This window comes from Triticum urartu, chromosome 1A (genome assembly GCF_056163025.1).
Source record: "Triticum urartu cultivar PI428250 chromosome 1A, HENAU_Tu73, whole genome shotgun sequence".
NCBI classification, from domain to species: domain Eukaryota; kingdom Viridiplantae; phylum Streptophyta; class Magnoliopsida; order Poales; family Poaceae; genus Triticum; species Triticum urartu.
Window position 1 is genome coordinate 219,412,189 of NC_141873.1, and position 21,794 is coordinate 219,433,982.

Here is a 21,794-nt window from a genome sequence, read left to right on the forward strand (position 1 = left end):
CAGCAAAATCATCCTCCTCCGCATCAGCAGCAGGAGCCACAGAAGTAGCAACAGCAGCAGCAACAGTTTGGCCAGGTGCAAGAGGGAGACGGCTCGCTCGGCGGAGGGCTGTTTCACGATGTGTAGGTAGTCGTTGTTGTTGTTGTTGTAGAGGTGCGTTAGGTGCAGCCGGTGGTGGTGGTGGAAGACGCGCGAGCAATTCATTAAACCTGTTATCGAGCTTTGTTTCGAACGTCTTCTCCACGTCATCTATCTTCTCCATGGCCTCTTCAAATCTGTTTAGCACATCCTGGACCTGTCCATTCATCATTTGCTGAAATTTATCATGCAACTCCTGATTCGTCATGTTCTCCCAGTCAGTCTCGTCGGCTTGTGATCCTGCCATGGTTAGCAACAATAGAAAACACACAAGAATATGATCCTACAGAATACTAACAAGAGGTGGTGGTGGCGGGTGTCACAAATCCGTCAAGCAAATCTCAAATTCTTACCAGTTCTTACCCAGCAGCAGGCGGTGATCGGCAACCGTTGTAGTCAAAACTCTCAAAAGCTTGGATAGAGCGATTGCCAGGGAGAGTCAAACGCACGACGTAGAGGTATGTGGAGTTGGGAAGGCTTATAGTATGGTAGCAAAAAGGGTCAGCAATAATCAATTCAGAGATGCAAAGTTGAATAAACGCTCCACGACGGTACTGTGCTGGTCCTAGGCTAGACCGTGCTAGAGACGCGAGCCTAGAACACTAACAAAATCACGGCGCTGCACGTAAATAAGGGAAAAGCACACTCTGGAATTTTTTTTTCGCTTTTTTTTTGCGCTCCTCTTTTTTTTTGCGCTCCTTTTTTTTGCGAAAAATTACTATAATGGCGAGTGTCTCAAAACTCTTCCCTCGTCAAACTGATAGGATGGGCACGAAATTTTTTTTTTTCACTTTTTTTTTCGGAAATCAGGGCAGCGACGACGAAAAAGTGCGACAAAAAATCACTATGATGGCACGTGGCTCAAAAGACTCAGAAAAGCCTAAAAATAGGATAGGGAAAAAATATTTTTGCCCGTGAAAATTTTGGCCTAAAAACTGCCCGGGGGTCTCCAGACTCTTTTTTTTCCGAGACCTACGCAGGCAAGGAAACACGAATCGGAATTTGAGATTGATCTCAAGAACAAACTTAATATGAGAAGAACTCGGATTGGTGGTGGATATATGGTTGTGGTATATGACAGCGGTGGTGGTATATGGTAGCGGTGGTGGTATATGGATAGAGATTCAGAGCGGTGGCGGATAAGCAAAAGTGGTAGATGGGCGATGATGATGGTGCGGCGGCGGCGTGACAACTTATGACCAGAACTCGAAACTCTAAAAGACTAGACTCTAAGACCAGCAACTTGACACGACGATGCAACCGCAAATTCAACAAAGCAAAAACCCTAAAAAGATTATGCAAAGGCTTAGGTTGGTTCGGATATGATGAACTAACCCTAATTTTTTTTGTGTGGCTTTTTCGTGGACTGTAGGTATGAAGAACAGACTCGATCTAATCTACGAAAAACTATAAAATCTCACCGAGCAACCTGGAAATCTGATACCACTTGATAGAGGCAAAGGTGTCCCGATGTTTCGATGAGATGGTGGCTATCATTTTCTGTGGGAGTCGACCTTGACGATCCGACTACGAACGTGCGAGACGTCGCGCCTTAGCAATCGCTAAACCAACTTCCGAGGGGTTATTGACCATGCCGGAGCACGATCAACCTGACCACGAGGGCCTGTTCCCTGCGAGCAAACGAAGAACAAGCAAGAAACTGAGATTGCAATCTGGATATTGCGAATATAAGATGAAAGCTTTATTGATCAAGGTGGGGTTCTGTGACGTCTTGGTCTGGTCGTTGGACACAAACGAAGTACGCGAAGTTGCAGCTATGGCGAACTTTTAATCTAAACAAAACCCAAAGTCTAAACGACGCCCTAAGGGCTGTATATATGGAGGAAGAGAGGGGAATTTCGTGGCCCTTGAGGGTGGGGTCCGAAACCAACCCTAACTCTTGTTTCCCCACACATACGGACTCTAAAAATAGCCTATACTTAAGTATTTCGAAATTACATGGGCCTGGCCCATTAATAAGGTGACGCAGCACCTAGAATAGCCTATGGACGAATATTATGAAGTGGCATCTTGTATATTTCGTCCATGGCTTCATGCACTCCTTATGGCGGCTTCAAAGTCCTGAAATTATCACTTGTAACTCCGTTCTTGATCCCCTTGCGCATGCCATCAACTTCATCCGTGTTCTTGCTCCAATGTTCATCCTTCTCCAAGCTAGGCCCTTCATTTGAAAGCAAAACAAATGTATCCAATTTAGGCAGCATCATAATCTCATGAACATTAGAATCATTACCAAGAAACGAAAGTACCTGGTAATTTAATTGGCGTGCGCGAGCTCTAGTAATTGGTCCAGTATATGTAACAGTAGGGGCTGTGGGTGTAACAATGGTATTGATGTCCTCATCAATAAGTCATTGGACACAGAATCATCACCAAGATTGGAGGCCATATCAAAATGATTAAACATTAGTTCTTTTGCATCAACAGTTAATTCAATGGGTGCACTCGAAATTGTTGATATTTCAGTTGTTTGATCACATGACGCATTCATGACAGTAACAGGATTCTCTAAAATAGGTGGTGTGCTCAAATCAACAGGTAACTCAGTACATGACGCATTCAAGTTAACTAGGCATGCATCATTCTCATGTGAAGTTATATCATCAATACCTTTACTGTTACCTTGTGGCAAAGATGTAGCTGATGTAGGTACGGACGTTGACAATGTACCATACCCTTGAGATGATGCCGCGCTCATAATCCGAGGTGCAGTGATGGAGGAACCCACTGGCGGTGGTGAGCATGAACTGGAATAGTAGTTGTCGTAGTCACCTAATGCATCCTCCTGTATCTGTCTCTCAAAGGTACAGGCACGGACATACATACCAGTAATGCAACGAGGAATATACTGAAATCTTGCCTGAATATTATGGTTCAAACCACCAAAAAATCTATTCATTGTATCATTCTCAGATTCTTCTATGTCACAATGATGCATATAAGATTTGAACTCGTGGTAGTAAGCATGAACAGTGTTGTTGCCTTGTTTAAATTGTTCAAATTTGCGAAGCAATTCACGACGATAATAAGGAGGGAAAAATTGTTGTCTCATTACAACTTTCAAAACTTTCCAAGTTGTGGGTTGGTTATCAATGTTTTTCTTACAATGTACACTCCACCAAACAGAAGCAAAATCAGTAAATGCTCTAGTGGCTGCTCGCACTCGCTCAAGTTCAGAAAAGTCATGGTGACTAAAAACTTGTTCTACTTCAAGCTCCCAAGCTAGATATGTAGTAGGATTAAATCTACCCTCAAATGACGGTAAAAAGATAACCTGACCATGTGCTTGTGTGTGTTGTCCCAACTCTCGTGATGGTGAAGATGTGTCCGTCGTCCAAGAACTTCTATCTTCGGAACCTGTCATGATTAGTAGAAACAAGAAACAAAATACAAGAATAATGTTCCTATAAACTACCAGGGTGTGGTGGTAAAGCGCTCACAGTAAAGCAAATATCAATATCTTACAAGTTCTTACCAAGCAGCAGATGGTGACAGGCAACCAGCGGTGTCAAATAACTCTGAAGATTGTGTAAAGCGATTGCCAGGGGAACGTACGTATACACGGTGTAGAAATATGTGGAGCTGGGTTGGCTATATATGGTAGCAAAAGATTAGCAATAATCAATTCAGAGATGCAATGTTGAATAAACGCTAACCGACGGTACTGTGCTGGTCCTAGGCTAGACCAAACTAGAGACGCGAGCCTAGAACACTAATGAGGTCACGTCGTAGCACAACTAGCATCAATGAAGGATACTAAGTAGCTCTGGACAGCAAGATATAAGTGAAGATCACAACGGCAGTAAAGATAATGATGTGAAACAACAGCCAAGCAGGATATATCAACAACTTTGTCTCCAACTTTCCTCTGAAAAAGATTGTGCCGATTTTTTTGATTTTTTTTTCCTTTTTTTTCTCTGACTTTTTTTCTCGTTTTTTTTTCTCTCTTTTTTTCTCCCTCTTTCCAAAACAAACTAGATAAGACGCAGATTGGATCAAGCAAAGATGTGAACGATCTCAACTATTATTATGACAATGAATGGTGGGTAGCACGTGGTGGAAATTGATGGATGGGTGGTGGACAGCGGAAGAGATAATGATGCAGCGGTGGCGTGACTAATGTGAACAGAACACGAAACTCTAAACGAACTAGACACTAAGACCAGCAACTCGACACGACGATGCAACCGATAATTCAACTATGCAAGCAATGAAAAGAAAATTGCAAAGGCTCAGACTGGCTTGGACCAAGGATGAATAGATCTAACTCTTTTTTGTGGCTTTTTCTTGGACAATAGGTAAGAAAATAAATCTAATCTAGGAAAACTGGAAATTCTCACTGAGCAACCTGAAAACTGATACCACTTGATAGAGGCGAGGGTCCCGATATTTCGATGAGATGATAACTATCGATTTGGTGGAGACGACTTTGACGATCCGACTACAAACGTGCACGACGTTGCGCCTTAGCAATCGCTAAACCTATCTCCTGAGGTTACTGACGATGCCGGAAGCACGGTCAGCCTGGCCACGAAGGTCTATTCCTGCAAGCAATCGAAGAACGAGCAAGAATATGATAAAGCAATCTGAATATTGCAAATATATATGAGGTATTGATAATGGTGGGATCCGTAAGCGGTCTTGGTCTGGTCGTTGGACACAAACGAAGTACACGAAGTTGCAATGGCTAACTTTTACCTAAACAAATCCCAAGGAAAAAGCTACTAGATGGATCTACTTATATAGGAGCAAGGGGTGGCGGCCAAGGAGGTGGGAGGACGTCCCAAGGCAGTCTAAAACTAACCCTAGGTCGTACAAGGCTCATGGGCCCAAGTGGAGGTGATGCAACACCTTTGGGCTTGTAGTTTGACTCGGATTCTGCTGCAACGTCAGATTGTTTCGTCCGTAACTCAGCGCTCCAGACTAATTTGAAGGTGAATCCAATTGGGCTGGAAATAGCACGAAATCTAGTTTCCAACAAAAAAAGAATCACCCAATTCGGAGTCCGTATGAAAAAGTTGTTGGCGTTTTGAGTCAGGTATGTCTGTGCAGTCCGAATCTGAATCCAGAACGTGAAAGACTTGGACTCTATCTTCTCTTGGCCCAAAAGTGACGTTGATAGAGGCAAAGGTGTCCCGATGTTTCGATGAGATGGTGGCTATCCTTTTCTGTGGGAGTCGACCTTGACGATCCGACTACGAACGTGCGAGACGTCGCGCCTTAGCAATCGCTAAACCAACTTCCGAGGGGTTATTGACCACGCCGGAGCACGATCAACCTGACCACGAGGGCCTGTTTCCTGCGAGCAAACGAAGAACAAGCAAGAAACTGATATTGCAATCTGGATATTGCGAATATAAGATGAAAGCTTTATTGATCAAGGTGGGGTTCTGTGACGTCTTGGTCTGGTCGTTGGACACAAACGAAGTACGCGAAGTTGCAGCTATGGCGAACTTTTAATCTAAACAAAACCCAAGTCTAAACGACGCCCTAAGGGCTGTATATATGGAGGAAGAGAGGGGAATTTCGTGGCCCTTGAGGGTGGGGTCCGAAACCAACCCTAACTCTTGTTTCCCCACACATACGGACTCTAAAAATAGCCTATACTTAAGTATTTCGAAATTACATGGGCCTGGCCCATTAATAAGGTGACGCAGCACCTAGAATAGCCTATGGACGAATATTATGAAGTGGCATCTTGTATATTTCGTCCAAGGCTTCATGCACTCCTTATGGCGGCTTCAAAGTCCTGAAATCATCACTTGTAACTCCGCTCTTGATCCCCTTGCGCATGCCATCAACTCCATTCGTGTTCTTGCTCCAATGTTCATCCTTCTCCAAGCTAGGACCTTCATTTGTAAGCAAAACAAATGTATCCAATTTAGGCAGCATCATAATCTCATGAACATTAGAATCATTACCAAGAAACGAAAGTACCTGGTAATTTAATTGGCGTGCGCGAGCTCTAGTAATTGGTCCAGTATATGTAACAGTAGGGGCTGTGGGCGTAACAATGGTATTGATGTCCTCATCAGACGTGAGAGGACTTTTTGAACACAACATAAACTTCTCCTTTTCCCTTATCTTCATATGTGGATTGTACAAATGTCCCATACACCTGCAATTAGACAAAACATAAAAGTGTGTGAAGTATTTTTGTTCTGGATAACATAAATAGATTATTGAATAGTTTGCATTAGAAATCACCTGACAAATATGCATGTATGCAATATTTTTGGTCGTATCCAAGGTAGTCATGTCCTCATCACACAGCCCCTACTGTTACATATACTGGACCAATTACTAGAGCTCGCGCACGCCAATTAAATTACCAGGTACTTACGTTTCTTGGTAATGATTCTAATGTTCATGAGATTATGATGCTTCCTAAATTGGATATATTTATTTTGCTTACACATGAAGGGCCTAGCTTGGAGAAGGATGAACATTGGAGCAAGAACACGCATGGAGTTAATGGCATGCGCAAGGGGATGAAGAACGGAGTTACAAGTGATGATTTCAGGACTTTGAAGCCGCCATAAGGAGTGCATGAAGCCTTGGACGAAATATACAAGATGCCACTTCATAATATTCGTCCATAGGCTATTCTAGGTGCTGCGTCACCTTATTAATGGGCCAGGCCCATGTAATTTCGAAATACTTAAGTATAGGCTATTTTTAGAGTCCGTATGTGTGGGGAAACAAGAGTTAGGGTTGGTTTCGGACCCCACCCTCAAGGGCCATGAAATTCCCCCCTCTTCCTCCATGTATACATCCCTTAGGGCATCGTTTAGACTTTGGGTTTTGTTTAGATTAAAAGTTCGCCATAGCTGCAACTTCGCGTACTTCGTTTGTGTCCAACGACCAGACCAAGACGTCACAGAACCCCACCTTGATCAATAAAGCTTTCATCTTATATTCGCAATATCCCGATTGCAATCTCAGTTTCTTGCTTGTTCTTCGTTTGTTCGCAGGAAACAGACCCTCGTGGTCAGGTTGATCGTGCTCCGGCGTGGTCAATAACCCTCGAAAGTTGGTTTAGCGATTGCTAAGGCACGACGTCTCGCACGTTCGTAGTCGGATCGTCAAGGTCGACTCCCACAGAAAAGGATAGCCACCATCTCATCGAAACATCGGGACACCTTAGCCTCTATCAAGTGATATCAGATTTCCAGGTTGCTCGGTGATATTTTACAGTTTTTCATAGATTAGATCGAGTCTGTTCTTCATACCTACAGTCCACGAAAAAGCCACACAAAAAAATTAGGGTTAGTTCATCATATCCGAACTAATCTGACCCTTTGCATAATCTTTTTAGGGTTTTTGCTTTGTTGAATTTGCGGTTGCATCGTCGTGTCAAGTTGCTAGTCTTAGAGTCTAGTCTTTTAGAGTTTCGAGTTCTGGTCATAAGTTGTCACGCCGCCGCCGCACCATCATCATCGCCCATCTACCACTTTTGCTTATCCGCCACCGCTCTGAATCCATATCCATATACCACCACCAATCCGTATCCATATACCACCACTAATCTCTATCCATATACCACCACCGCTACCATATACCACCACCGCTGCCATATACCACAACCATATATCCACCACCAATCCGAGTTCTTCTCATATTAGGTTTGTTCTTGAGATCAATCTAAATTCTGAGTCGTGTTTCCTTGCCTGCGTAGGTCTCGGAAAAAAAAAGAGTCTGGAGACCCCCGGGCAGATTTTAGGCCAAAATTTTCACGGGCAAATTTTTTTTCCCTATCCTATTTTTAGGCTTTTCTGAGTCTTTTGAGCCACGTGCCGTCATAGTGATTTTTTGTCGCACTTTTTCGTCGTCGCTGCCCTGATTTCCGAAAAAAAAGTGAATTTTTTTTTCGTGCCCATCCTATCAGTTTGACGAGGGAAGAGTTTTGAGACACTCGCCATTATAGTGATTTTTCGCAAAAAAAAGGAGCGCAAAAAAAAGAGCGAAAAAAAGAGAGTTCTAGAGTGTGCTTTTCCCTTATTTACGTGCAGCGCCGTGATTTTGTTAGTGTTCTAGGCTCGCGTCTCTAGCACGGTCTAGCCTAGGACCAGCACAGTACCGTCGTTGAGCGTTTATTCAACTTTGCATCTCTGAATTGATTATTGCTGACCCTTTTTGCTACCATACTATAAGCCTTCCCAGCTCCACATACATCTACGTCGTGCGTTTGACTCTCCCTGGCAATCGCTCTATCCAAGCTTTTGAGAGTTTTGACTACAACGGTTGCCGATCACCGCCTGCTGCTGGGTAAGAACTGGTAAGAATTTGAGATTTGCTTGACGGATTTGTGACACCCGCCACCACCACCACTTGTTAGTTGTCTGTAGGATCATATTCTTGTGTGTTTCTATTGCCGCTAACCATGCCAGGATCACAAGCCGACGAGACTGACTGGGAGAACTTGACGAACAAGGAGCTTCATGATACGTTGCATGCGGCACGACCGGCACTTCTTTGGGCGGCTGGAGCAAGAAGACCAGAGGTTGAAGAAGCACTACGGCCGTTTGATGGACATCGTATGGTCACTGGAGCTAGAATTGTTCATATTGACTAAGTTTGCAAAGCACTCCATCCCCGTCAACTTAGTAGGCCCACAAGTCAGCCTCCCACCAAGGTGGGTCCCAACTAGCAGGGGGAGTATTCATTTTTTTGTGCGTAATAAGGAGGCACCTCCGGTGGGTCCGAGCTGACAGCGGGCGGAACGTTTTTTTTTTTGCGAAATACGGTGGCCCGTCCGGTGGGTCCCAGCAGTCAGGGGGAAGCGTTTTTTCGCCAAATACGATGGCTCGTCTGGTGGGTCCCTGCTGTCAGGTGGAGGAATAATTATTTTCCGCGTAATAAGAAGGCACTTCCTTGCGGCTGCCGTGGACCCAGCTGTCAGCCTCTCCACGTACAGTACTCTTCCGATGGAAGTCGTTCCTTGACCATGTTGACCACGCCGCGCCGAGAGCACCAGGGCGGTGGATGACGGCGAGGCCTAGGAAGGAGACGACGTGGAGCCAGGGAAGACGCGGCGGTGGATGCCCACAAGGAGAGGAGTACGAGTGTTCACTGGTTCGGCTACGGTGTGAGGCTGCCATCGCCGCAGAATAACAGGGGGTGTGGGTGAGTGGAGGGATGCCCTAGACAGCGGTGGGAGTAGTAGGGGGCGGTGAGGCCTGTGCGGCAGCACAGCCGGCCACGGGAGGCAGGAGCAGGCGGCACGACCGGCGCTGCTTTGGGCGGCTGGAGCAAGAAGACCAGAGGTTGAAGAAGCACGATGACCGTTGGATGGACATCGTACGGTCACTACAGCTAGAATCATTTATATTGACTAAGTTGACACAGCCCTTTGTACGCATGAACTTAGTAGGCCCACAGGTCAGCTTCCGAAATGGTGCGCCCCAAATGCTAGGGGGAGGAATCATTTTTTGGGTGGGTGAAGCTAGAATATCCGAGATTGAAGAAGAAGCACAGCATCCGTTGGATGGACATCCAACGACCACTGCTGCTAGAACCGTGTGTTCACTATAAGTTGACAAAGCCTTGCATAAGCGTCAACTCTTTTTTTGAGGGGACGCGTCAACTTAGTAAGGCCACAAGTGTGTGGCAGAGAACTTATAGCCCATTTGAGATTTGTAAGAATGTGCAGAATTCTAATGGAATTTACTACAACCCATTTACAGTTTGTTAAAAGTACAACCCATTTCAACCAACCGTTCAAAACAGAATTCAATAAAATTTCCCACATTTTGATGCGATCCGAAATATTTTTATCCTGAAATTTCTAGTCAGATTAAATACAATTTCAATATAAATTTATATTACATAAAAATCCAACGAAACATTGCGCTCGCAACAATTAATGAAATTAAAATTTTCAATATCCAAAAATAATATTTTATAAAGTAATTACGTGGTTGGTGCATTTTTTGTAGTTACTGCCCAGTTTTTATAATTACATCCCATTTATTATTTCTTAAAGCCCATTTTCTTGTTAAGCCTAATGCACCCCTCCTTGGAAAGATTTGCAGCCCAGCGGGGCGGAGAATAACAACTTGACCTTGCCTGGGTATTCCTAAAAAAAGTATAGCTGGGCTAGCCATTTTCTGCTTGAAAAAAAATTAAGATCTAGGCTGGATATCTGGCCTGGGCTAGACGGGCCACAGCCCGCCCAGTTAATAGCTGCAACGATGTTTTCGTTGTTATTCAGAGAAGAAAAATTAATATCTGGGCTAAACATCGCTCAAGAAAAATTCTGCAGTGCTCACACCTCACAAACACAAATACTGCTCGAGCTGCTTGGTCCCAGCTGTCGGTCGCTTCTTGTGAAATTATCTCGTTTATTGACTACGTAGGTTGACAATGCTGTGGGACCATGATGTCAGTAAACCAGGAGGAAGCAATTTTTTTATAGTTTTATATACTAATAAGGAGGCACTTCCGTACATGCGGCTATGGCCCTGGTGGGTCCCCACTATCATCCTCCCCAAGTAAAGTCATCTCCTCATCCTCATGTCCATTGACCATGTTGACAACGCAAGACGGCGGTGCCACGGCGAGCGCAACAACTCGAAGGACGACGGAGAGGGCCTCATGGGCCCTACAGATGGTCTGACACAGCGCCCGCTGCTCATTCGGGAAGCCAGGATCATAGGGCCACATGTCCGCAACGACATTGTCGTTCGCTTGTTCACCGGTGCTCGTTGAGGAGACGGAGGTTGCAGCACATGTCCTCCTGCACTAGTAGTTCTTCCGCCATTAGGGCGTCGACGTGCGGCCGCACCAGCTGATGAGGACATCAATACCATTGTTACATCCACAGCCCCTACGGTTACATATACTGGACCAATTACTAGAGCTCGCGCACGCCAATTAAATTACCAGGTACTTTCGCTTCTTGGTAATGATTCTAATGTTCATGAGATTATGATGCTGCCTAAATTGGATACATTTGTTTTGCTTACAAATGAAGGGCCTAGCTTGGAGAAGGATGAACATTGGAGCAAGAACACGCATGGAGTTGATGGCATGCGCAAGGGGATCAAGAACGGAGTTACAAGTGATGATTTCAGGACTTTGAAGCCGCCATAAGGAGTGCATGAAGCCTTGGACGAAATATACCAGATGCCACTTCATAATATTTGTCCATAGGCTACTCTAGGTGCTGCGTCACCTTATTAATGGGCCAGGCCCATATAATTTCGAAATACTTAAGTATAGGCTATTTTTAGAGTCCGTATGTGTGGGGAAACAAGAGTTAGGGTTGGTTTCGGACCCCACCCTCAAGGGCCATGAAATTCCCCCCTCTTCCTCCATATATACAGCCCTTAGGGCGTCGTTTAGACTTTGGGTTTTGTTTAGATTAAAAGTTCGCCATAGCTGCAACTTCACGTACTTCGTTTGTGTCCAACGACCAGATCAAGACGTCACAGAACCCCACCTTGATCAATAAAGCTTTCATCTTATATTCGCAATATCCCGATTGCAATCTCAGTTTCTTACTTGTTCTTCGTTTGCTCGCAGGAAATAGACCCTCGTGGTCAGGTTGATCGTGCTCCGGCGTGGTCAATAACCCTCGGAAGTTGGTTTAGCGATTGCTAAGGCGCGACGTCTCGCACGTTCGTAGTCGGATCGTCAAGGTCGACTCCCAAAGGAAACGATAGCCACCATCTCATCGAAACATCGGGACACCTTAGCCTCTATCAAGTGGTATCAGATTTCCAGGTTGCTCGGTGAGATTTTACAGTTTTTCGTAGATTAGATCGAGTCTGTTCTTCATACCTACAGTCCACGAAAAAGCCAGAAAAAAAAATTAGGGTTAGTTCATCATATCCGAACCAATCTGGGCCTTTGCATAATCTTTTTAGGGTTTTTGCTTTGTTGAATTTGTGGTTGCATCGTCGTGTCAAGTTTAGGGTTTTACCTCGAACAAAGAAGGGGAGGGATAGCATATTTGTTGTCATGGATAGGTTCTCAAAAATGGCACACTTTATACCATGTCATAAAAGCGATGATGCTGTTAATGTTGCTGATTTGTTCTTTCGTGAAATTATTCGCTTACATGGTGTGCCAAATACTATTGTTTCAGATCGTGATACTAAATTTCTTAGCCACTTTTGGAGATGTTTATGGGCTAAGTTGGGGACTAAGCTGCTTTTTAGTACTACTTGTCACCCCCAAACTGATGGACAAACTGAAGTAGTCAATAGAACATTGTCTACTATGCTTAGGGCTGTTTTGAAGAATAACAAGAAAATGTGGGAAGAATGCTTGCCTCATATTGAATTTGCTTATAATCGTTCATTGCATTCTACTACTAAGATGTGCCCTTTTGAAATTGTGTATGGTTTCCTACCTCGTGCACCTATTGATTTGTTGCATCTTCCATCTTCAGAGAAGGTTAATTTTGATGCTAAAGAACGTTCTGAATTAATTTTAAAAATGCATGAGTTAACTAAGGAAAACATTGAGCGTATGAATGCTAAATATAAACTTGCTGGAGATAAGGGTAGAAAACATGTTGTGTTTGCGCCTGGAGATCTTGTTTGGTTACATTTGCGTAAAGATAGATTTCCTAATCTGCGCAAATCAAAGCTAATGCCACGTGCTGATGGTCCTTTTAAGGTGTTAGAGAAAATAAATGATAATGCATATAAACTTGAGCTACCTGTAGATTTTGGGGTTAGTCCCACTTTTAACATTGCAGATTTGAAGCCTTATTTGGGTGAGGAAGATGCGCTTCCGTCGAGGACGACTTCATTTCAAGAAGGGGAGGATGATGAGGACATCAATACCATTGTTACACCCACAGCCCCTACTGTTACATATACTGGACCAATTACTAGAGCTCGCGCACGCCAATTAAATTACCAGGTACTTTCGTTTCTTGGTAATGATTCTAATGTTCATGAGATTGTGATGCTGCCTAAATTGGATACATTTGTTTTGCTTACAAATGAAGGGCCTAGCTTGGAGAAGGATGAACACTGGAGCAAGAACACGCATGGAGTTGATGGCATGCGCAAGGGGATCAAGAACGGAGTTACAAGTGATTATTTCAGGACTTTGAAGCCGCCATAAGGAGTGCATGAAGCCTTGGACGAAATATACCAGATGCCACTTCATAATATTCGTCCATAGGCTATTCTAGGTGCTGCGCCACCTTATTAATGGGCCAGGCCCATGTAATTTCGAAATACTTAAGTATAGGCTATTTTTAGAGTCCGTATGTGTGGGGAAACAAGAGTTAGGGTTGGTTTCGGACCCCACCCTCAAGGGCCACGAAATTCCCCCCTCTTCCTCCATATATACAGCCCTTAGGGCGTCGTTTAGACTTTGGGTTTTGTTTAGATTAAAAGTTCGCCATAGCTGCAACTTCGCGTACTTCGTTTGTGTTCAACGACCAGACCAAGACGTCACAGAACCCCACCTTGATCAATAAAGCTTTCATCTTATATTCGCAATATCCCGATTGCAATCTCAGTTTCTTGCTTGTTCTTCGTTTGCTCGCAGAAAACAGACCCTCATGGTCAGGTTGATCGTGCTCCGGCGTGGTCAATAACCCTCGGAAGTTGGTTTAGCGATTGCTAAGGCGCGACGTCTCGCACGTTCGTAGTCGGATCGTCAAGGTCGACTCCCACAGAAAACGATAGCCACCATCTCATCGAAACATCGGGACACCTTAGCCTCTATCACCAGCTCTATGGTGAACACGGCATGAACCGGCTTGGACAATGGCGCCGACTCCTGGTCGGAAGCTACGTCCATCGTCTGATTGTCGTCGCTCTGCTCGGTGAGGTAGCTGGCGAGCCAGCATGTCCGGCTGCTGGACCGACCCGCTGCCAAGCATGAGTCTGACTGCCCTGGCCCACCCAGACCGCCTCCCTTACCCGCGCGCGCTTTCCGCCCGAAACGGTCAGCGCCGCCCGCCCCGCTTCCCGGTGCATGCGATTGCTCCGCCTTCAAATGACACAAGTGTCGTCCGTCTGTCCTTCTACCGCCCACATTAATGATACGCGGTTGTCAAGGCGGCTACTCCGGTGCCCCATGTCCGTCCCTCCGTCGCCCACCATTGCTATATAAACTGCTGTGCCGGCCATAGCTGAGTCATCCACATCCGTTCCTATTCTCCTGTCCACACCACTACTGCCCACCATGGCTTCCTCGCGCTCCAGCGCTCTTCGGGACGGGCAGACGACGGACCACAAGGAGATGGCAGCCATTGCTGCCAACTGGCTGGCTGGCAGGCAGTCGGAGGACGACGACGTCCCAATGGAGAACATGGTAGTCGATGATCCGGCGCCAACCCCCTCCTCCGCGCCATCCTCGCTGGTGCATTGCACCATGACCATCGGTGAGGCCCGTGCCCAATATATGGACACGGTGAGGCAGAAGAGTGAGGAGCAGTTCCGGGAGGCGCAGTCCGATGCCGCCTACAACTACCATCTCGTCCAGAAGCACCTGCATGCGGAGGAGCAGATCGCCGCGGAGTGAGCGGAGCAGGAGGCGCTGCTCGACTCGTATCGCTCCGCCCGCGAGGGCTGCCTCGAGCGCTGGCGGTACCGCATGCGGGTGGCGGAGGCTGTGACCGCCTATAAAGAGGGCGATGAAGCAGGCGAGGCGCTGTTTGGCGAGACTGAGGATGAGGCAGAGGACAATGCCGGCGCCAGCGAGTCCCCGCTCTGCTGGCGTCGATGAGGCCCTGCTCCACCGAGGCCCCGCGGTGCCAACAACGAGGCATAGGACACCGCCGGCTCCATCGAGGCCCCACCCTGCCGGCAACGAGGGGGAGGATTTCCCCCGCTCCGCCGAGGCGCCGCCCGCCGGCAACGAGACAGAGGACATCGTCGGCTCCGCCGAGGCCCTACCCCGCTGCCAACGAGGACGCGCCACACATAAAATGAGGAAGAGTAGAACAGGGTAGGTCGCCGCCGCTTGGGTCCAAGTAAGTCCACCGCTGCTACCCTCCGGTTGCTGGCACTGAGTTGTACATCATGGAGAAATTCTATGATTACAGGATGATTGAAGAGCGCTCCGTGGTTGAGCAAGCTCATGAGATACAGTCATTTGCTAGAGAACTTGAGCACTTCAGTTGTATGCTATCGGACAAGTTTGTTGCCAAAGGTATCATCACTAAGCTTCCTCCTTCGTGGATCTCATTGGCACTCTTGATATGGAAGAAAAGGCGAGAGCAAAGGACACACGTGCTCGAGGAATTGAGGGAGGATCTAGTGCCAATCTGGTACAGAAGAAGAACTTCCAGCTGATGAGGACATCAATACCATTGTTACACCCACAGCCCCTACTGTTACATATACTGGACCAATTACTAGAGCTCGCGCACGCCAATTAAATTACCAGGTACTTTCGTTTCTTGGTAATGATTCTAATGTTCATGAGATTATGATGCTGCCTAAATTGGATACATTTGTTTTGCTTACAAATGAAGGTCCTAGCTTGGAGAAGGATGAACATTGGAGCAAGAACACGAATGGAGTTGATGGCATGCGCAAGGGGATCAAGAACGGAGTTACAAGTGATGATTTCAGGACTTTGAAGCCGCCATAAGGAGTGCATGAAGCCATGGACGAAATATACAAGATGCCACTTCATAATATTCGTCCATAGGCTATTCTAGGTGCTGCGTCACCTTATTAATGGGCCAGGCCCATGTAATTTCGAAATACTTAAGTATAGGCTATTTTTAGAGTCCGTATGTGTGGGGAAACAAGAGTTAGGGTTGGTTTCGGACCCCACCCTCAAGGGCCACGAAATTCCCCTCTCTTCCTCCATATATACAGCCCTTAGGGCGTCGTCTAGACTTGGGTTTTGTTTAGATTAAAAGTTCGCCATAGCTGCAACTTCGCGTACTTCGTTTGTGTCCAACGACCAGACCAAGACGTCACAGAACCCCACCTTGATCAATAAAGCTTTCATCTTATATTCGCAATATCCAGATTGCACTCTCAGCTTCTTGCTTGTTTTTCGTTTGCTCGCAGGAAACAGGCCCTCGTGGTCAGGTTGATCGTGCTCCGGCGTGGTCAATAACCCCTCGGAAGTTGGTTTAGCGATTGCTAAGGCGCGACGTCTCGCACGTTCGTAGTCGGATCGTCAAGGTCGACTCCCACAGAAAACGATAGCCACCATCTCATCGAAACATCGGGACACCTTTGCCTCTATCAAGTGGTATCAGATTTCCAGGTTGCTCGGTGAGATTTTACAGTTTTTCGTAGATTAGATCGAGTCTGTTCTTCATACCTACAGTCCACGAAAAAGCCACAAAAAAAAATTTAGGGTTAGTTCATCATATCCGAACCAATCTGAGCCTTTGCATAATCTTTTTAGGGTTTTTGCTTTGTTGAATTTGCGGTTGCATCGTCGTGTCAAGTTGCTGGTCTTAGAGTCTAGTCTTTTAGAGTTTCGAGTTCTGGTCATAAGTTGTCACGCCGCCGCCGCACCATCATCACGCCACCGCTCTGAATCCTTATCCATATACCACATACCACCACCGCTACCATATACCACCACCGCTGCCATATACCACAACCATATATCCACCACCAATCCGAGTTCTTCTCATATTAGGATTGTTCTTGAGATTAATCTCAATTCCGATTCGTGTTTCCTTGCCTGCGTAGGTCTCGAAAAAAAAAAAGAGTCTGGAGACCCCCGGGCAGTTTTTAGGCCAAAATTTTCTCGGGCAAAATTTTTTTTTCCCTATCCTATTTTTAGGCTTTTCTGAGTCTTTTGAGCCACGTGCCATCATAGTGATTTTTTGTCGCACTTTTTCGTCGTCGCTGCCCTGATTTCCGAAAAAAAAAAGTGGAAAAAAAAATTTCGTGCCCATACTATCAGTTTGACGAGGGAAGAGTTTTGAGACACTCGCCATTATAGTAATTTTTCGCAAAAAAAAAAAGAGGAGCGCAAAAAAAAAGAGGAGCGCAAAAAAAAAGCGAAAAAAAAAGTTCCAGAGTGTGCTTTTCCCTTATCTACGTGCAGCGCCGTGATTTTGTTAGTGTTCTAGGCTCGCGTCTCTAGCACGGTCTAGCCTAGGACCAGCACAGTACCGTCGTTGAGCGTTTATTCAACTTTGCATCTCTGAATTGATTATTGCTGACCCTTTTTGCTACCATACTATAAGCCTTCCCAGCTCCACATACCTCTACGTCGTGCGTTTGACTCTCCCTGGCAATCGCTCTATCCAAGCTTTTGAGAGTTTTGACTACAACGGTTGCCGATCACCGCCTGCTGCTGGGTAAGAACTGGTAAGAATTTGAGATTTGCTTGACGGATTTGTGACACCCGCCACCACCACCTCTTGTTAGTATTCTGTAGGATCATATTCTTGTGTGTTTTCTATTGGTGCTAACCATGGCAGGATCACAAGCCGACGAGACTGACTGGGAGAACATGACGAATCAGGAGTTGCATGATAAATTTCAGCAAATGATGAATGGGCAGGTGCAGGATGTGCTAAACAGATTTGAAGAGGCCATGGAGAAGATAGATGACATGGAGAAGACGTTCGAAACAAAGCTCGATGACAGGTTTAATGAATTGCTCGCGCGTCTTCCACCACCACCACCGGCTGCACCTAACGCACCTCTACAACAACAACAACGACGACTACCTACACATCGTGAAACAGCCCTCCGCCGAGCGAGCCGTCTCCCTCTTGCACCTGGCCAAACTGTTGGTGCTGCTGTTGCTACTTCTGTGGCTCCTGCTGCTGATGCGGAGGAGGATGATTTTGCTGGCGATTACGAGGATGAGGTTGATCAAAATCAGAACTACGTGCCACCACCAGCACAGCAACCATCAGGTCGTCCACATGCAAATAATGGCAATGGTAGGGCTCACCCTCAGGTACGAGATCATGACCATCTCCCTAAACTAAAATTGAATATTCCACCATTTGAGGGTAGATATGTTCCTGATATATATCTTACTTGGGAGTTAGAAACTGAACAACGATTTACATGTTTACAATATCCCGAGGAGAGACGTGTTCCTGCTGCTGTTTGTGCATTCACTAGTTTTGCATGTGTTTGGTGGTCTGAGCATTGTAGATTATATCCCATTCCTGCTACTTGGGCTGCTTTGAAAACTGCTATGCGTACTCGTTGGGTTCCACCATATTATCAACGTGAATTACTTCAAAAATTGCAGCGCTTAAGACAGGGAAAAAATTCTGTAGAAGAATATTATCAGGAATTACAAACTGGCATGATTAGATGTGGTATTGTTGAGGAGAATGAAGCTATGCTTGCACGTTTTATGGGTGGATTAAATAGAGAGATTCAGACGATTCTAGAGTATAAGGAGTATACTAATATCACTCGTTTATTCCATCTTGCTTGTAAAGCTGAACGTGAAGTGCAGGATCGACAGGCATTGGCGCGGACTAACTTTTCTGCAGGTCGACCTTCTTCATGGACACCACGTGCATCATCTACTTCCACACGTTCTGCTTCACCGGCGCCTCCGTCGGCTGCCACCTCCAACCGTGATACAATAAAGCAGGCACAATCACCACTATCTGCCAAGAGCACACCTTCTGGGCCTGCAAAAAGCTCTTCTTCATCCATGGCATCAACAGGGCAGACACATGATATTATTTGTCGACGTCGCAAGGATGGAGGTCATTATGCGAGAGAATGCCCATCTAAGCATGTGATGATTGTTACTGAGGATGGTGGGTATGAGTCCGCTAGTGACTATGATGAGGAGACTTTGGCTCTTATTACACGTGACGAACACGGTGGAGACGATTCTGATCATGAGACGCAATACATGGCTCCTGAAGATGCTGACAGGTATGAATGTTTAGTTGCTCAACGTGTTTTGAGTGTGCAGGTTACACAAGCTGAGCAAAATCAGAGGCATAATTTGTTCCATACAAAGGGAGTTGTGAAGGAACGTTCTGTTCGCGTGATCATAGATGGAGGGAGTTGCAACAACTTGGCTAGCATGGAGATGGTGGAGAAGCTATCTCTCACCACAAGACCACATCCACATCCTTACTACATCCAATGGTTCAACAATAGCGGCAAGGTTAAGGTAACACGTACTGTTCGTGTGCATTTTAGTATCTCTACATATGCTGATTATGTTGATTGTGATGTGGTACCTATGCAAGCATGTTCCTTATTACTTGGTAGACCATGGCAATTTGATAAAAATTCTATTCACCATGGTAGAAACAATCAGTATACTCTTGTTCATAAGGATAAAAATATTACTTTGCTTCCTATGACTCCTGATTCCATTTTGAAAGATGATATTAATAGAGCTAATAAAGCAAAACAGGAGAAAACTAAGAGTGAAAATCAGATTGTGGCAAAAGAATTTGAGCAACAAATGCAGCCTAATAATAATAAACAATCTAGTGTTGCTTCTGAAATTAAATTGAAAAGTGCATGTTTACTTGCCACCAAATCTGATATTGATGATCTAGATTTTAGCAAATCTGTTTGCTATGCTTTTGTGTGCAAAGAGGCATTATTTTCATTCGAGGACGCGCCTTCCTCTTTGCCTCCTGCTGTCACTAACATTTTGCAGGAGTTCGCCGACGTCTTTCCACAAGACGTGCCACCGGGATTACCACCTATTCGCGGGATTGAGCATCAAATTGACTTAATTCCCGGTGCATCATTACCCAACCGTGCACCATACCGTACCAATCCAGAGGAGACGAAGGAGATTATGCGTCAAGTACAAGAACTGCTCGACAAAGGTTATATACGCGAATCCCTTAGTCCTTGTGCTGTTCCTATCATTTTAGTGCCGAAAAAGGATGGTACGTCGCGTATGTGCGTTGATTGTAGAGGCATTAATAATATTACTATTCGTTATCGTCATCCTATTCCTAGGCTAGATGATATGCTTGATGAATTGAGTGGCTCTACAATATTCTCCAAAGTTGATTTGCGTAGTGGTTACCATCAAATTCGTATGAAATTGGGAGATGAATGGAAAACAGCATTTAAAACTAAGTTTGGATTATATGAGTGGTTATCATGCCTTTTGGGTTAACTAATGCACCTAGTACTTTCATGAGGTTAATGAACGAAGTTTTACGTGCCTTCATTGGACGATTTGTGGTAGTTTACTTTGATGACATATTGATTTATAGCAAATCTTTGGAGGACCATTTGGGACATTTACGTGCTGTTTTTATTGCTCTACGTGATGCACGTTTGTTTGGTAACCTTGGAAAGTGCACCTTTTGCACCGACCGAGTATCTTTTCTTGGCTATGTTGTTACTCCACAGGGAATTGAAGTTGATAAAGCCAAGATTGAAGCTATTGAGAGTTGGCCGCAGCCCAATACGGTCACACAAGTGAGGAGTTTCCTTGGCCTCGCTGGTTTCTATAGGCGTTTTGTGAGAGATTTCAGCACCATTGCTGCACCTCTCAACGAGCTTACAAAGAAGGATGTACCTTTTGTTTGGGGTACCGCACAGGAAGAAGCCTTCACGGTATTGAAAGATAAGTTAGCACATGCTCCTTTACTCCAACTTCCTAATTTCAATAAGACTTTTGAGCTTGAATGTGATGCTAGTGGAATTGGATTAGGAGGTGTGTTATTACAAGATGGAAAACCTGTTGCATACTTTTCTGAAAAATTGAGTGGGCCTAGTCTGAACTATTCTACTTATGATAAAGAATTATATGCTCTTGTTCGGACCTTAGAAACATGGCAACATTATTTATGGACCAAGGAATTTGTTATACATTCTGATCATGAATCTTTGAAACACATTAAAAGTCAAGCAAACCTGAACCGTAGACATGCTAAATGGGTTGAATTCATTGAGACTTTCCCTTATGTCATTAAACACAAGAAGGGTAAAGAAAATGTTATTGCTGATGCCTTGTCTCGTCGTTATACTATGCTTTCACAACTTGACTTTAAAATATTTGGTTTGGAGACCATCAAGGATCAATATGTTAATGATGCTGAATTTAAAGATGTATTGCAGAATTGTAAGGAAGGGAGAACTTGGAACAAGTTCGTTCTTAACGATGGATTTGTGTTTCGTGCTAACAAGCTATGCATTCCAGCTAGCTCCGATCGTCTTTTGTTAGTGCAGGAGGCGCATGGAGGAGGATTAATGGGACACTTTGGCGTCAAGAAGACGGAGGATATACTTGCTACACATTTCTTTTGGCCAAAGATGAGACGGGATGTTGAGCGTTTTGTTGCTCGCTGCACTACATGTCAAAGAGCTAAGTCACGACTCAATCCTCATGGTTTATATATGCCTTTGCCTGTACCTAGTGTTCCTTGGGAGGATATATCTATGGACTTTGTTTTAGGTTTACCTCGAACAAAGAAGGGGAGGGATAGCATATTTGTTGTCGTGGATAGGTTCTCGAAAATGGCACACTTTATACCATGTCATAAAAGCGATGATGCTGTTAATGTTGCTGATTTGTTCTTTCGTGAAATTATTCGCTTACATGGTGTGCCAAATACTATTGTTTCAGATCGTGATACTAAATTTCTTAGCCACTTTTGGAGATGTTTATGGGCTAAGTTGGGGACTAAGCTGCTTTTTAGTACTACTTGTCACCCCCAAACTGATGGACAAACTGAAGTAGTCAATAGAACATTGTCTACTATGCTT

General features: G+C 45.1%; 1 pseudogene; it reads left to right on the plus strand.

Moving 5' to 3' along the window:
• Positions 1–21,794, plus strand: part of LOC147990646 (uncharacterized) — a 177,925-nt pseudogene that overhangs the window by 103,577 nt on the left and 52,554 nt on the right.